Source organism: Panulirus ornatus, chromosome 30, assembly GCF_036320965.1.
Source record: "Panulirus ornatus isolate Po-2019 chromosome 30, ASM3632096v1, whole genome shotgun sequence".
Lineage (NCBI taxonomy): Eukaryota > Metazoa > Arthropoda > Malacostraca > Decapoda > Palinuridae > Panulirus > Panulirus ornatus.
This window is the reverse complement of record NC_092253.1, coordinates 21,093,343-21,109,962: the sequence shown is the minus strand read 5'-3', so window position 1 is coordinate 21,109,962 and position 16,620 is coordinate 21,093,343. Positions and strand designations below refer to the sequence as shown.

Here is a 16,620-nt window from a genome sequence, read left to right as displayed (position 1 = left end):
GTGTGGGAGGTAAGTTGCTAGAAGCAGTGAAAAGTTTTGATTAAGTGTGTAAGGCATGTGTACAAGTAGGAAGAGAAGGTTTGTGGCAGGGGTATGTGATGTCCCTATGATATTTTAATTTGTTTATGGATGGGATGGTGATTGAGGTAAATGCAAGAGTTTTGGAGAGAAGGGCGAGTATGCAGTCTGTTGGGATGAGAGGGTCTGGGAAGTGAGTCAATTGCTATTCGCCGATGATACAGGACAGGTGGCTGATTCGAGCGAGAAATTGCAGAAGTTGGTGACTGAGTTTGGAAGAGTGAGTGAAAGGAGAAAGCTGAGAGTAAATGTGAATAAGAGCAAGGTTATTAGGTTCAGTAGTGTCGAGGGACAAGTTAGTTAGGAGGAAGTGAAGTGTTTCAGATATCTGGGAGTGGACTTGGCAGCGAATGGAGCATGGAAGTGGAAGTGAGTCACAAAGTGGGCGAGGGGGCGAAGGCTCTGGTAGCGATGAAGAATGTGTGGAAGGAGAGAACGTTATCTCGGAGAGCAAAAATGAGTATATTTCAAGGAATAGTTTAGTTCCAACAATGTTATATGGTTGCGAGGCCTGTGCCATAGATAGGGCTGTACGGAGGAGGGTGGATGTGTTGGGAATGAAATGTTTAAGGACAATATGTGGATGTGAGGTGGTTTGATCGAGTAAGTAATGAATGGGTAAGAGAGATGCTTGGAAATAAAAAAAAAGTGTGGTTGTAAGAGCAGAGGAGGGTGTGTTGAAATGGTTTGGGCGTATGGAGAGAATGAGTGAGGAAAGGTTGACAAAGGAACAAGGAGAAGCGGGAGACCAAACTGGAGGTTGAGGGATGGAGAAAAAAGATCTTGAGCGATTGGAGCCTGAATATACAGGAGGGTGAAAGGCATGCATGGAATAGAGTAAATTGGAACGAAGTGGAATTCTTGGGTGAACGTGCTATAAATGGACTGATCCATGTGAAACGTCCAGGGTAAACCATGGAGAGGTCTGTGAGGCCTGGATGTGGATAGGGAACTGTGGTTTCAGTGCATTACACATGACAGCTCGTGTGTGGATGTTAGAGGATGTGGCCTTTCTTCGTATGTTTATTGGCGCTACCTCGCTGACTTAGGGCCGGCGATCGGGTGTGGAGGAAAGGAAAAAATGTTTAAGTAATCTTTTCCCCTTTCCTTCACGCATATATATATATATATATATATATATATATATATATATATATATATATATATATATATATATATATATATATATATATATATATATATATATATATATATATATATATGAATAAGGGCAGACAGTATGAATTATGTACATGTGTATATACGTATACGTCTGTGTATGTATATACGTATATGTGCGTGTGTGAACGTGTATGTATATGCATGTGTATGTGGGTGGGTTGGGCCATTCTTTCGTCTGTTTCCTTGCGCTACCTCGCTAACGCGGGAGACAGCGACAAAGTATGGTAAAACAAATATATATATATATATATATATATATATATATATATATATATATATATATATATATATATATATATATATATATATATTACAAGGTTAACAGATGAGGCAACACGTGTGTAAACAGTTCCTTCCATAATATAGGAAAAAGAAATTGTCTTCACGCAGCAAGAGCCAATCCTCCCCTCCTTCCCCATGACAAACCGTCCTTAGATACAATACGACCTTCCCCGGCAGCCTGGCTGGGGTCACAGTTGCAGCTCCCTCAGCAGTCTGGCTGGGGTCACAGTTCCAGCTCCCTCAGCAGCCTGGCAGGGGTCACACACAGTTCCAGCTCCCTCAGCAGCCTGGCAGGGGTCAAACACAGTTTCAGCTCCCTCACAAGTCTGGCTGGGGTCACACACATTTCCAGCTCCCTCAGCAGCCTGGCAGGGGTCACACACAGTTCCAGCTCTCTCAGCAACCTGGCTAGGGTCACACACAGTTCCAGCTTCCCCACCGGCTGGCTGGGGTCACACACAGTTCCAGCTTCAACACCAGCTGGCTGGGGTCACACACAGTTCCAGCTCCCTCAGCAGCCTGGCTGGGGTCACACACAGTTCCAGCTCCCTCAGCAGCCTGGGGTCACACACAGTTCCAGGTTCAACACCAGCTGGCTGGGGTCACACACAGTTCCAGCTCCCTCAGCAGCCTGGCTGGGGTCACACACAGTTCCAGCTCCCTCAGCAGCCTGGGGTCACAGACAGTTCCAGCTTCCCCACCGGCTGGCTGGGGGTCACAGTCGGCATCCACAACCCATCCATGATCCTCGCCTGAGAAACTGCAGATGACCCGGGGTATTCCCACAGCGTTGGCTCACCTCGACCTCATCTCCATAATGTTGAGAGAGAGAGAGAGAGAGAGAGAGAGAGAGAGAGAGAGAGAGAGAGAGAGAGGGAGAGCTTCCGGTCACCACGCCACCACACGCAAGTTTTCCCCGAAAGAGAGTTGAGGACAGATTGAGATAGCCCTTATAAGGGGACGTCACGTGGGTAGCTGCGGCCTCTGCCTCCCTCTGGGATACCTTATAAAGTACCCACACCTCATACCGTATTCCATCAAGTATAAGGCACCTCCCTTATAGGGGAGGTGGGCCATCAAACATTTGGGTTGCCTTAGATAACCTGAGGATGTTCGCCGCTGGACTAGGGGCTCTGTAAGGGTCTAAAGTAACCAGCAATTGATAGAAAATGAGAGGTTGTTTTTCTTTGTTTATTCTCATGTTGTTAGTAGTGATCTGTCTCGTTTTCTCTCGTCTTGTTAGTGATAAACCCCCCCTGATCATTTTCACTTCTTTTATCTTTTCTGCCTGTCTGTCTGTCTATCTATGTGTCTGTCTGTCTGTCTGTTTGTCTGTCTGTTTGTCTGTCTGTCTGTCTATCTGTCTATGGGTCTATGTATCTGTTTATCTGTCTATGTGTCTGTCTCTCTGTCTGTCTGTCTGTCTGTCTGTCTGTCTCTTTCACCGTTTCACCTTTCACACAGCCGACAGCCACAGTACAACATCTAAAAAAAAATGCTTCCCAGTCTTAACCCAGGCATGAAAAACAGCCGAGGACACAACGCCATCGCCAACAGTAATAACGCCAACAAATGCACATTCTCCAACACCAACACAAGTAGTACCTATCTCCACCATTGTCATCATCATGAAGGCTGACATCATCATCATTATCATCATCACTATTACCACCACTATCATCACTATCACCACCACTATCATCACTATCACTACCACTATCATCACTATCACCGCCACTATCATCACTATCACTACCACTATCATCACTATCACCGCCACTATCATCACTGTCACCACCACTATCATCACTATCACCACCACTATCATCACTGTCACCACCACTATCATCACTATCACCACCGCTATCATCACTATCACCACCACTATCATTACTATCATACCACTATCATCACTATCACCACCACTATCATCACTATCACCACCACCATCACCACCACCATCATCTCTCACTATCATTTCCACCACCATTAGCATCACACCACCACCACCACCACCACCCCAATCATCCACCTCTGTGGCCCGCCTCGTATCGTATCTCCCCGACCGGCCATATATATGGACACAGACCCACCTGTGATGGATGCCACGCCCTTACAGTTAGTGTAGAGGTGATGTATATAAAGGTGTTAACCTCCCAGCCAGCCACCATCATGACCACCACTGCCACTCCCAACGCACCCCACTACCACTACCCCACCTACAACACGGGCAGCAGCACCCACCAGATTCTCTCCAGTGGCAACATAACTGTCAGACTGAGCCAATATTTATTCGATTGTATGTAAATCTGCTTATTTGGGAAGGTGACAAAACGTGTGGGTAAGGCGGATGTCGCTGTGAGGATTATGGAGGCCTGTCCTGCGTCTCGGTGTGCATTATGCCTTGAACAGGGGGGCGCTGGGGAGCTGGGGAGTGAGGTGGGTAGGTGGTACTTTCGGTAGTGGAGGATGGGGTGGGGAGGAGGAGATGCGTTGCAAGTGCACGTACGGTTTGTGAGGCTGATGTGTCGTACACTCAGTGTAGGAAATTCCAGAGTTATGAAGAACGAGTCGTGTGGAGTTACGTGTTGGTATGTGTTATGTATAAGATGGAGAGGTTGTATGTTTGTGGACCGAATGCCAAGGTCCCACGTGTGGGTGAGGTCAAGAGGAATGACAGCTGCCTGGGCTAAAGGAGTGAAACTAAACTTCCACCGGAGTGTTGGCTCACAGCGAACCCCTCCATATCCAGAAGGGTAGTACTGATAATAATACCTCCCTATAAGTAGCATTGCACTTAAGATTTTTGAACTTTTGTATAACCCCGGGTAAAGTGTATCTCCTTCCTCGGCAGAATGTGGATGGGAACTTCTTAAACTACGAACAGGAATGAAAATGGGCTGCCTACAAGTGTATATAGCGGTGTGTATAGGGGTTCCCAACTTTGGAAACAATGCATGACCTCAATTCACTGGGTAGGATTTGGATAGTCGTGTCTCGTTCCTTCGAAGGAGCATGGTTCGATGGTTTCTCTCTACCCTAAGTAGGAGGTTTATAGCCCCAGTCACTGACAGGATCACGGATAGGAGTTGTCTATACCTTAGATAGGACGTGGGTAGCAATATCTGCATCCTGGTTAGCAGTAAAAAAAAAAAAATAAGAAATTCGTCTGCCAAAAGTTGTAGGTTGCTGTATCTATCCTCTGAGTAACTGTGAGAATAAGTATCTTCAACCCTGAGATAGAAATGCATGATAAGAACTATTCCTTCCCCCCCAGGGATGATGAAGGGGTTGGGACGTCTTCCAGCCAGGGGTAACTTGGGTAGAGGCGAAAATAAAAGTACTTACGACCCCCAACGAAGATGCAGAAGGGGATCTGCCTTTTGCTCCCAAGGCAGGAACTCTTCTTCGTCTGTGAGCACCATGAATACTTGACAATAATCTTCCTTAATCTTAAACTTAGATCTCCTGTAATCTTGTTTACCTCGCATTTTCTATAAGGACGTATAAATTTTAGAGCTTTATAATTCATATTACTTCATATTAGGCTCAGATCCTCTATAATCCCTGGATTAGAGTCTTCATGTTCTTAAACAGATTCCCGGCGATTTGTTTTGAATACGTCTATAATCCTGAGGGAGCGGAGTATTATCTTACGCTTAGATGCGCTAAAGCCATCTTAACGTCATCTGCGCCAGGGACTGTTGGGCTCCTATGTTGTCTCATGAAAACTAAGCTACCGGGCCAGACTTAGTATCTGCTGACACAGTATACCTGTCCTTCTTTTCTTTTGATTCATGTTTTAATACTCCATTCCTCAACTGCTCCGCCTCGTGTTCTCTCTGTTGTCTTCTCTCCTTCAAGGGCAGTCATCGATGAGGACTTCGGGAGCATATAAGAAGATAAGTCTCTGTTTAGAATGAAATATGGACAGAGTTTCTCAGTTATCTGATACCAAGAACCTGCGCAATCTGAAGCTTGATTTCCCTAAATTCTTAGATCTTAAATACCCTATGATCTCGGGTTCAAATACCCTATAATCTTAGGTTCAGATGCCAATTTTTCTTACCTACAGAGTCGCAAAATTAGGAGATGAGATCCTCTGTATTATAGCTCGTATCTATTCAAGTTATAACTTTACGTTTACTACATTCTTGGAGTTCGATCTTCTATAATCGTGATCTCATATCTTCTACACCAAACCTACAACACTGATTCAGTCTGTTTGTGTCGAAATTTCCTTCATATATATATATATATATATATATATATATATATATATATATATATATATATATATATATATATATTCCACTATTAATTTCTATTCCGCTATAGTTCTGGAGAGAATATTTGAAAAACTGATCTGGATGTTCTGTTAAGAATGAGTTCCAATCCTAAGGGCCAGGTCATGTGTGCGTGTCATGATGTATTCCGATCGTTTATCATCTATGCTTAAAATGCTTTATAAATCTTCGTTTCAGATGGAGTTTCCTATCCTTTATGGCCCTGGGTAGAAATTTCGTTCTGCACGATCGAAACCCTTGTAAACAGATTGCCGAATTCGTGATCACGCTTTCTGAAGCTCTTGTCAGAACCCCTTTAAGTTTGCGAAATTCATTCATTTATTTTACTTAATTTCTTTTATTGATTTTCCAATTCATTTATCTATTTATTGTATCTTTAATTTCCCGGGTCTCAGAATTAGCATCGTTTCGCAGGAATGTGATGTTTTGAATGGGATTCAGTTGAATTTGACATATCTTGAAGAGGCTTCGATGCCTTACACTGTCGTGTTGTATCTAAATATACCAATAATATCTTTCTTTTTAAGCATGTAACCTCGTCTTGCATACATTTTAATCCTAGTACAATGCAAGAAGAACTTCCGACGTCTGAAAATCAGCTTGTGTGTGATTAAATGACGAATGAAAGTCAGTGTAACTTAGAATACAATGTGGAGGCGTCGTGGGGCCAACACCAGGAAGCATATTGTAAACGGTTTAGCTTCACTTGTGCCTCAGCGTTGGTAAATCATCTGATGTTGTGCTGGCAACACTGCCTACCTCCCCCCTGGCCTCAGTCCCTCCTCATCCCCCCTTCCCCGAATTATTCCCCCCCACCCACCCTCTCCATCCCTCCCCCCTCGCCCCACCGACCTGCTTTCCTGCAAGGACGTAGCTTGCTGCCCTCCCTGTTTCTTGCGCTTGTTCTTCGTCTTCTCTTGCTCCTTTTTATCTTCCGGTAATTATCGTGCCTCTGGTGCCTGCTCGCTGCCTCGCTTCATTGCTTTCATACCAAAGTGGATTTTCTTCGGACTTTAGAATTGATTTTCGTGCTTCTGGAGTATCTAATCTTTCAGATGATATTTTCGCTTCTGAAATCACTAAATTGGTTATATAATTCGTCAATAAATGCTTGTTTCTTTAACACTGAAAATATCTACGTCAATGATGGTCTCTGCTATACGATGTCTGGGGATATTTTCCTAATGCATCGCACGGCAGAATAACCATAATTATGTGACCGTATATTCCTATAAGTTGTCTCGCGGTCTACCACCAGCACTGCTTATGAAGTCAACCAGCCCAGGGTAAGGCATAACTCATCGTCCACCACCTGTACATTATGTGCTGAGTGCCTGAGCGATGCATCAATACCTGGGAATCTTGATCCACAAGTTTGTATCTACCCGCCACCTGGCAGGTGGCTCCTCCTCGCTTGTCGAACGTGGATGCAAGAATGGATGGCTTGGCTAGGAGCGGATGATGGCTTGGCTAGGAGCGGATGATGGCTTGGATAAGAGCGGATGATGATGGCTTGGCTAGAGCGGATGATGGCTTGGCTAGGAGCGGATGATGACTTGGCTAGGAGCGGATGATGGCTTGGATAAGAGCGGATGATGATGGCTTGGCTAGGAGCGGATGATGGCTTGGCTAGGAGCGGATGATGGCTTGGCTAGGAGCGGATGATGGCTTGGCTAGGAGAGGATGATGGCTTGGCTAGGAGCGGATGATGGCTTGGCTAGGAGCGGATGATGATGGCTTGGCTAAGAGCGGATGATGGCTTGGCTAGGAGCGGATGATGGCTTGGCTAGGAGCGGAAGATGGTTTGGCTAGGAGCGGATGATGGCTTGGCTAGGAGCGGATGATGGCTAGGTAGCAGGTGACTGAGGAAGCTGGAGCCAGCCTCCCTACAGACGTGGAGCCTTCGTTATCATTATTATTTTTCGTAACTCAATTTCTGTCATGCAAATCTTTCAGTCCGGCAGCGGTAGCTACGTCCACACTTCCTCTTTTGCTTTAGCATGACCCACGGGCCCGCCCAGGACGCCGGGGCTGGAAGAAATGCTTCCTCACGCACCGTGTGTGTGTGGGGGGGGGCTGGCCCCTCGTACCAGAGGGTTGATGGACACAGCTAGAGAGAGAGAGAGAGAGAGAGAGAGAGAGAGAGAGAGAGAGAGAGAGAGAGAGAGAGAGAGAGAGAGAGAGAGAGAGAGAGTCCAGGAACGAGGTGGGTGCGGTGTGTGTGTGTGTGTGTCTGTGTACCAGAGGGAGGCAAGATGCCCTAAGTTAACACAGGGAAGGGTGGTTGGTGAGGGCAGTGCAGGCAGGAGGAAGAACAAGGGGCATTTTTTTCTTTTCTTTTTTTGAAGTGCGATAGAGAGGCGAGAAGTTTGGAGGGTCTCTGTCGATTCTTATGTATTTGGAGGTTTTCCTTTTCACCCGTGAGGAGAGAAAGATAAAGAAATGAGGGGGAAGCGAAGAGTTGGACAGAGAGATGAGGTGGGCGACAGTGTGGCACAGTTGGTGGTAATGCTGATGATTCAGGAATGGTGATGTACATTTAGTGTGGCGTCAGTGGGAGGACATAGTCTACCTTCCTCCCTCATGAATGGGAGTGATATTATGAGTGTCTCGTATGAGGCGTATAGCAGGCGGCTGGGATGAGTAGACCGGTGTAAACTGGAGAGTCAGGGGAGTGGACAGTAGAGTGTGGAGAGTCAGGGGAGTGGACAGTAGAGTGTGGAGAGTCAGGGGAGTGGACAGTAGAGTGTGGAGAGTCAGGGGAGTGGACAGTAGAGTGTGGAGAGTGGACACCAGAGTATACACGGAGAGTGGGCAGTAGAATAAGGAGACTGGACAGTAGATTAAGGATGGTAGACAGTAGAGTAAGTACAGTGAGCGGTAGACTGAGGAGTACTGACACCAAAACAGGGTGGATGGACAGTAAGTAGGGTAAGGGGAGTGGACACGAGTGTGAGAAGAGTGGACAGATATTCCAATCCTTCTTTCGTCTTTTCCCTATTTTTTTTTTCTTTCCAAAACCATTCCATCCTAAAACGTAGAATCTGGAAATAACCAAAGAGCTCAGATTAATCTTTTGAATCTCTCTCTCTCTCTCTCTCTCTCTCTCTCTCTCTCTCTCTCTCTCTCTCTCTCTCTCTCTCTCTCTCTCTCTCTCTCTCTCTCTCTCTCTCTCTCTCTCTCTCTCTCTCTCTCTCTCTCTCTCTCTATATATATATATATATATATATATATATGATTTTTTCCTCCATAATTGTACCTTTTAAACGACCTGGCTGTGCCACACCATTTTCTGCACAAAAACAAAATATAAACAGATACGTTACATCTTATAAAAGGCTCATTTCTCAGAACGCAATGTTGCACTGTTACTCAGATGTCAGAGTTAGAAAATGCTGTTTAAATCTCTGTGCTAACACATGGGCATCTCCCTGAGGTGATGATGAATATGATGATCATTACTCTGTAAATAATGATTCTAATATCATCTTTCCTCGTGTGGGTAATTTACAGCGTCGTAAATTTCTTCTCTGTTGCACAATCATCCTATCGTAAGAAGGGAAAGAACAACTTACCATCTTATTCATCCTAGGAAGAAAAAAGGTGTGAAATGAATGAACGGTAGAAAACAGATGGACACACAAATAAAGAAAAACTTATATGATCATATCTATTCTTAATTTGTTTTCCTTTCTTTCATTCATTGTTTGATTCTTTTTTTTCTTGTCTGACTCACCCAGACCTCTTGGCCAGTTGGCCAACCCTAACTCATCCAGAACTCAAGCAGGGTCGACCCTTTACCAAATAAAGTCATTCCTCGTCTTTCGCCACATACACCTCCATAGACATCGCAGGACGCTGAACACCTGTCTCTTCCTCCTTCTCAATGACTTTGTTTTACAAGAAGGTGTCTTGTACGTAAACCTGTGCAGGTGTTTCACATGTGGTCTGAGAAGTTTGCGCGAGACGAGTTTACACCTGATCGCTGTGGGTGCTGTCCATACTGATAGCCTCCACAGTGAGTCTACGTGAAGTTTGTCGTCAAAAACTTCACCCAGTGTTGGCCAGGCCCGCTCCTCTTTTGTTGGTACTTTTATCAGTGATGGCAGTTGACTTACGTCTGTGTTGTGTACACCAGTAGTGTTGGTGGATGTGATGGGTCGTTTCTGATCTCATTCAAAGTCACAGAAAAGCCTCAAAGGATCCTATTGATCTGTTTGCTTTACGTATTGCTTTACATTCCTCTATAACTCTCTCTCTCTCTCTCTCTCTCTCTCTCTCTCTCTCTCTCTCTCTCTCTCTCTCTCTCTCTCTCTCTCTCTTGCCAGATATTGTTGCTGGCTTCCGCTTCTCTGTTCCACTCACATGAGACAGGAATTTTCATCGCCAGCGAACATATTCGAACTTCCTGTCATTTTCATCCCTTTTTCCTGAGTTCAGCAATGGGTCGGTCCATCAGTTAGTATATGGGATCAGTGTTCTTAGAAGAACGCCACCATTTGAAAGATAATTCTTCAAACGCGTTTCGTAAGTTCTCCTGACGTCCACTGCTGGACTCAGATGTGAGTCAAGGACCGTGTAATGAGCGTACACCTTCTCCAGCGATGCTATCTCCAGCGACTGAATTAGACGAGAAACGCATATTTCTCAGTCGCATCAATGCGTGGCAGTACGTGGGAGAGCCAGATAACGTAAGACCCGATGATTTGCGACGGTAAACTGTACATGGGAGAACAATATAACGGAAGATGTTATAGGGCCACAACGAAGTTATCTGCTGAGCGACAGTGATGCATAGAGAAGGTAGATACCCCGATAGATTCCCTACCTCCCTCCTCTGTCTACATGTAAACAGACAAGAGGCGTGAGCCTGTGCGTCTGGCCCTACATACATACATACATACAGACAGGCAGGCACCAGCCGACCTCTGCCACTCAGGGATGATGGTATCAGAAAATTCCAGGTCTATTAAATCTCCATCCATCCCGCCATTAGCACTGGCATGCGCTCATTTCGCCTCGCTTGTTGTTATTTTCTCGATAATATCAATGGTCATACTTGGCGACCCCCGGGGAACCCCTGACTCGCACGCACGCACGCACGCACGCACGCTCACATACACACACACACACACACACACACACACACACACACACACACACACACACACACACACACACACACACACACACAAAATGGTCTCTCCCTCTCTCTCTCTCTCTCTCTCTCTCTCTCTCTCTCTCTCTCTCTCTCTCTCTCTCTCACCAAAATTCTAAGTCGTATCTCTACAGACACATACATATACATATATATGTTGGAAAGGATCACAATTTTGCGCGTGATCAAGATATTCCTATGAGTCCCCGGGGAAAATGAAACACGATAAGTTCCCAAGTGCACTTTCGCGTAATAATCATATCATCAGGGGAGACACAAAAGAGAGTTAAAAGTCGGTTGACATACATCGAAGAGACAAAGCTAAGACGCCATTTGGTAAACATGTGATTGTACCAAATGGCGTCCTAGCTTCGTCTCTGCGATGTATATCAACTGACTTTTATTTCTCTCTTTAGTCTCCCCTGATGATGTGATTATTGCACGAAAGTGCACTAGGGAGCTTATCGTGTTTCATTTTCTCCGTGGACTCATAGGAATACATATACATACATATAAAGATACGGCTACCATTCCCCACTGCCACCAAACTCAACCATACGCCAAACAATTTTGTGATATCATCAAATTAAGTATAATAAAAGTATAAGGTTAGTCCCCTGCGTCTTACATCAAACATCATCCTCTGGCAAGTTTGTACATTTCAAGATGTAAAGTTGAACTAACTTCCTCTACTTCCAAGTGCGTTGGTCACCATCATTTCTCATGCCATAATGTTCAAAGTGAACTAATTAGATATGGAATGATTATATATATATATATATATATATATATATATATATATATATATATATATATATATATATATATATATATATATATATATATATATATATATATATATACATATGTGTGTGTGTGTGTGTGTGTGTGTGTGTGTGTTACGGGAACAGTTGTACACTTGAGTTGCTCCGTCTCTTAACCTTGCATATATACATGTACCTTTTGTTTGATTCTATATGAATATGCGCGCACCCGCACACACACACACACATACACTACTGTATTACTGTATGACTATAACTATTCATCACTTAATGTTCAGTTAAGCTCGTAATGTATATACCATACCATTACTCTGTAAACATCCATTTATATGTAAATCTACCTCAGCCATGTGCTTATCCAACGTGTGGAAATACCAGCCCAACGTAATCTTAAGGACTTGTATGTCTCGTTAACTAGCAGCTAGAATGACCTCCCAGTTCTGTAATGTTTGTAATACCTCAGCTGTGTATTTTCAGCCCAAATGGCTCCATGAATTCAAAAACCTTTTTATATTCATGTATCTGTTTACATACCCTGGCATATGCCAGGTACACAAGTGTGTGTGTGTGTGTGTGTGTGTGTGTGGAGGGAGGGAGGGGGTTCAGTAGCGTCCTTGCCTCACCACCCAGGCGTTACTTCATCAACAGTGATTGTATTTCACGACGTATAATGTTTCAAGTCGTCAGGAGCAACGCTGACCAATGAAGTTCATGAAAATTTGACGAAATTCAGAGAGAGGTACAATATACATTCAGGACCTAACACCACAATAATGACCACACCTAACACCACAATAATGACCACACCTAACAACACAATAATGACCACACCTAACACCACAATAATGACCACACCTAACACCACAATAATGACCACACCTAACACCACAATAATGACCACAACTAACACCACAATAATGACCACAACTAACACCACAATAATGACCACACCTAACACCACAATAATGACCACAACTAACACCACAATAATGACCACACCTAACACCACAATAATGACCACAACTAACACCACAATAATGACCACACCTAACACCACAATAATGACCACACCTAACACCACAATAATGACCACAACTAACACCACAATAATGACCATACCTAACACCACAATAATGACCACACCTAACACCACAATAATGACCACAACTAACACCACAATAATGACCACAACTAACACCACAATAATGACCACACCTAACACCACAATAATGACCACACCTAACACCACAATAATGACCACAACTAACACCACAATAATGACCACACCTAACACCACAATAATGACCACACCTAACACCACAATAATGACCACACCTAACACCACAATAATGACCACAACTAACACCACAATAATGACCATACCTAACACCACAATAATGACCACACCTAACACCACAATAATGACCACAACTAACACCACAATAATGACCATACCTAACACCACAATAATGACCACACCTAACACCACAATAATGACCACAACTAACACCACAATAATGACCACAACTAACACCACAATAATGACCACACCTAACACCACAATAATGACCACACCTAACACCACAATAATGACCACAACTAACTCCACAATAATGACCACACCTAACACCACAATAATGACCACACCTAACACCACAATAATGACCACACCTAACACCACAATAATGACCACAACTAACACCACAATAATGACCATACCTAACACCACAATAATGACCACACCTAACACCACAATAATGACCATACCTAACACCACAATAATGACCACACCTAACACCACAATAATGACCACAACTAACACCACAATAATGACCACAACTAACACCACAATAATGACCAACGGATATAAACAAATTCAGACACCCACAATATGGAAACACAGAGTTACCCAAAAATCTTTTCTCGGATAACATACAACAAAGACGTCAAAGAAACACCTAACCTTACCAAAACTCTTGAATTCCAGTTTTGCAAAAAAAAAAAAGCCCAAAATATCGATACTTTTAGCTTCTTCTGTTCATTTATAGGACGTGGGTGGACGAAGTCAAAAGGGTTTATCAACCTCGAATTACACAGTCAATTGTTTGTTTACTAACCCAGGCACGTGGACCCATAAGCTTGCCTAACTACTGCCATCCCTCGACTGACATAGTGGTTGGTGGTACCCTAAGGTACCTGGTCACTACTGGTGACATGGTGTTGGACGACCGGGACGTGACTGGTGAGTGTGTGTGTGGAGAGTACAACACCAAGCTAGGTGGATTCAATCATCAAATTACTGACCAACAAAGGGTAACATGTTCCAATCCCCCACACCTCGCCACCCTACACTATGGATAATTTGCACGTAATAGATAGTAGACAATAACAAGTCTCTCTCTCTCTCTCTCTCTCTCTCTCTCTCACACACACACACAACGAGAAAAGTGTAACACAAACTGTGTGCAGATAATCCTAGAATGGATATGACACTCTTTCACTGAGGAAGAGATAGAGGAGGGACTGCAGTGAGATAGCAAGCAAGTCTTCTTATGTAAGTGGTGGTAGTGCTTCATAAAGTCCCGGTTCCTTCGCTGTATAGGGTAAAAGCGAGATAATCTCGCGCAGAACATGAGGCGCAGACAAACAATGAGGAAAGTGGAAGGTGTGAGGGAAAAAAAATCATATTAGGCGCCCGTCCACTCAGCCAGGGGAACAATGCAAGCTATTGTCGACTGTATTCTATAACCCTTCACACAAGGAGGCAAGACGAGAGAGAAAACCTAGTACAAAGCTCTAATTACCCGACAGACTGAAATATATTGCTGCGCGCCAACATCAGCATTTAATATAGACCAAATTGCACAGTTGGAAAATGAGCTGAGATTATTCACAGCCAGTATGACTGTAAACAGATAAGGCAACTGAAGACCCACAGATTTAGGAACACAAACAAGAGAGTGATATCTCAACACGCACGTTACAGATACTAGAGGTCATTGTCCCGAGTTTACATTCGTAAATGAATCACTATTGGGAGGGCTACACAGTCAAGGGTCTTCAATAGAACGCCAGCAGACTGACTACACACACACACACACAAGGTCGCATGACTACCACCACAGAAGGACAGCACCAACATCGTACCTCAGAAACGGCCCAGCAATGCTAATATTAATGTTATAGTAAACTTCAGGTAAAAATCGACGAGAGCTTTTAATAACTTCAGGACAAATATATGAAGAGCGTGCATGTCTCTCTCTCTCTCTCTCTCTCTCTCTCTCTCTCTCTCTCTCTCTCTCTATATATATATATATATATATATATATATATATATATATATATGTTGGAAAGGATCACAGTTTTGCGCGTGATCAAGATATTCCTATGAGTCCACGGGGTAAATGAAACACGAAAAGTTCCCAAGTGCACTTTCGTGTAATAATCACATCATCAGGGGAGACACAAGAGAGAAATATAACAGTCAGTTGATATACATCGAAGAGACGAAGCTAGGACGCCATTTGGTAAACATGTGATTGTTTTTTGGACAAATACTATATCAACCTGCGACAAGTGAGGATGAAACACCAGCAAGCAATGCACAAGTGAGGATGAAACACCAGCAAGCAATGCACAAGTGAGGATGAAACACCAGCAAGCAATGCACAAGCATTGGATACAGACAAGTGAACATGATAGGATCCCCCACACAATGCAACCATTGTCCCATCACGTTGCTAAGATGAGCAGAAATATTCCTGCAACTTTAGAATTAATGCAAAACTCTGAGTACAGGAGGAGCGTCAAAGTCTATAGAATGCATTACGAGACGCATTTGTTTGTCTTCTTTCAAACCTCACAGCTCGCAGGAGTTGCGCTGAGACCGCTCGTGAAATGACTTGTCGCATATCAGGTGGTGATCAGCGCAGCCGGGTGTCTGCGCAAAACAATGAGCGAAGCAGCGATGACGCGCAGCATTGTACGATGCAGCCAAGGAATCCATTGTGTCTGGACCCGTCCCACTCAGTGGCACAACAAAGCAGGTAACTAGTTCCTTACTCTGTTAAATAGCCATTCAGAAGATTCCCTTTCTTCTCGGACAATCATCATGTTGATTCAAGGGAAAGTTTGAAGCCGGAGGAGTTCGGGGACGGTTGGGGAACGTGTCCATATCTTCGGGGATCCTCCGCTACTTACTCAGACAATGAGGAAGTTGATGTCAATGTTGATTGGAAAGATAGATATCTACCTGGAATGTCACGCATTCCTCTCCGCCGGACAGCTGTGACCTTGAAGAGTGCATAGAAGGAGAAAATCTGTGGTACATGCAGTTTCAAACGCATGAATAATCGAGTCTCGTGATCCGTAACTGTGTGTAGATATATATGGATCAGGGTACGAAGCTTATGTATTTGAACGCATGTGTATATACATACACACGCACACACACACACACACACACACACACACACACACACACACATATATATATATATATATATATATATATATATATATATATATATATATATATATATATATATATATATGTTATCCCTGGGGATAGGGGAGAAAGAATACTTCCCACGTATTCCCTGCGTGTCGTAGAAGGCGACTAAAAGGGGAGGGAGCGGGGGGCTGGAAATCCTCCCCTCTTGTTTTTTTTTTTTAATTTTCCAAAAGAAGGAACAGAGAAGGGAGCCAGGTGAGGATATTCCCTCAGAGGCCCAGTCCTCTGTTCTTAACGCTACCTTGCTAATGCGGGAAATGGCGAATAGTTTGAAAGAAAGAAAGAAATGTATAAGTTTGTTGAGTATTCCTGGTA

General features: G+C 43.8%; 1 protein-coding gene across 1 annotated transcript in view; it reads left to right on the top strand.

Annotated features, from left to right (window-relative positions):
- LOC139758452 (uncharacterized) overlaps positions 1-16,620 on the top strand; it is a 428,416-nt gene that overhangs the window by 3,880 nt on the left and 407,916 nt on the right. The gene's annotated exons all lie outside the window — the stretch shown is intronic.